The following is a 1,526-nucleotide window of genomic DNA, read 5'->3' as shown; positions in this document are numbered from 1 at the left end:
AATTTTCTTCAGCTTCAGCCTGAATTTGCATATGAGCAATTGATTATCTGTTCCATTGTCAGATTCTGACCTTGCTTTGTCTGATGATACTGAGCTTTACACCATCTCTTGCCACAGATGTAGTGAATTTGATTCCTGTGTATTCCATCTCGTGAGATCCATGTGTATGATCACCTTTTATGTTGTTGAAAAAGGTATTTGAAATGAAGAAGTCATTGATCTTTCAAAATTCTATCATGCAATCTCCAGCATAATTTCTACCACCCAGGACATGTTTTACAACTACTGATCCTTCTTCTTTGTTTCCAACCTTTGCATTCCAACCACCAGTGATTATCTATACATCTTGATTGCATGTTTGATCAATTTCAGAATGAAAAAGTTGGTAGAATTCTTCAATATCACCATCACTGACTGACTTTCGTGGGATTGCTGCAGAAATTTGAATAACAGTGGTATTAACTGGTCTTCCTTTTAGGTGTATGGCTGTTATCCTTTCACAGACAGTGTTGTACTTCAAGATAGATCTCAAAATGTTCTGTTTGTTGATGAATTTGTCATTCCTGGTGTAGTAAGCCATATGATTGTCTGATTCAAAACAGCCAATATCAATCCATTTCTGTTCACTTTGTTGTTGCTGTTAAGTTCAGTCTTTGTTATTATGTGCAGTTCAGTTGGTTCCAACTCATAGCGACCCTGTATAGGGTTTCCAAGGAACAGCTGGTGGGTATGAACTGTTAACCTTGCAGTTAGCAGTCCAGTGCTTATCCTACAGTGCCGCATCAGGAGAAATGAAAATATCACCTTCAGAAGTGTGTAGACCTGGATAGAGGCTATGTTGAAAAATAGTTGTTTCACATTTTGCAAGTGCTAATGTTTTCCTTTTTCAAGGATGCAATTACTGTTTTTAGTTGGAGGGAACTATCAAAAGAACTAGTCAGAGAAGTTGAAAGTACTGCTACCTAGCAGCAATAAATGCTGGTACATTGAATGGGTCAAAGGATTGGGGCTTTACAAAAACTTAAAAACATCATAAAATGTTTGACAATGAAAGCTAGGTATGTTTATCACTTTGGTAAAATTTAAATAACTATATATATTAAACATAATTATATATTAGGATAGAATTACATAATAGAGTAGAGGTATTATCTTACCTGCTATGATTTTTTAAAGTTTAAAATTTTATCATTGCCAAATTTTGCATCTCTACTATTTAAATTGGAGTCCTGGTGTGGCGCTGTCAGTTAATGTGCCAGACTGCAAAGCCGTTTGAACTGCAAGGTCGGTGGTTCAAGATCACCAGTCACTCCTCGGAAACTTTATACAGGGTTGCTATGGGTTGGGACTGACTTGATGGCACTTCACAACAACAACTATTTGAATTGCTTATATGCAAATTCAAACTGAAGCTGAAGAAAATGAAAACAAGTCCACAAGAGCCCAAATATGACCTTGAATATATCCCACCTGAACTTAGAGATCATCTGAAGAACAGATTTGATACATTAAACACTAAAGACCAA

The sequence above is a fragment of the Chrysochloris asiatica genome, unplaced genomic scaffold (assembly GCF_000296735.1).
Source record: "Chrysochloris asiatica unplaced genomic scaffold, ChrAsi1.0 scaffold00196, whole genome shotgun sequence".
Lineage (NCBI taxonomy): Eukaryota > Metazoa > Chordata > Mammalia > Afrosoricida > Chrysochloridae > Chrysochloris > Chrysochloris asiatica.
The sequence above is the reverse complement of the archived record's forward strand: the minus strand, read 5'-3'. Positions refer to the sequence as shown.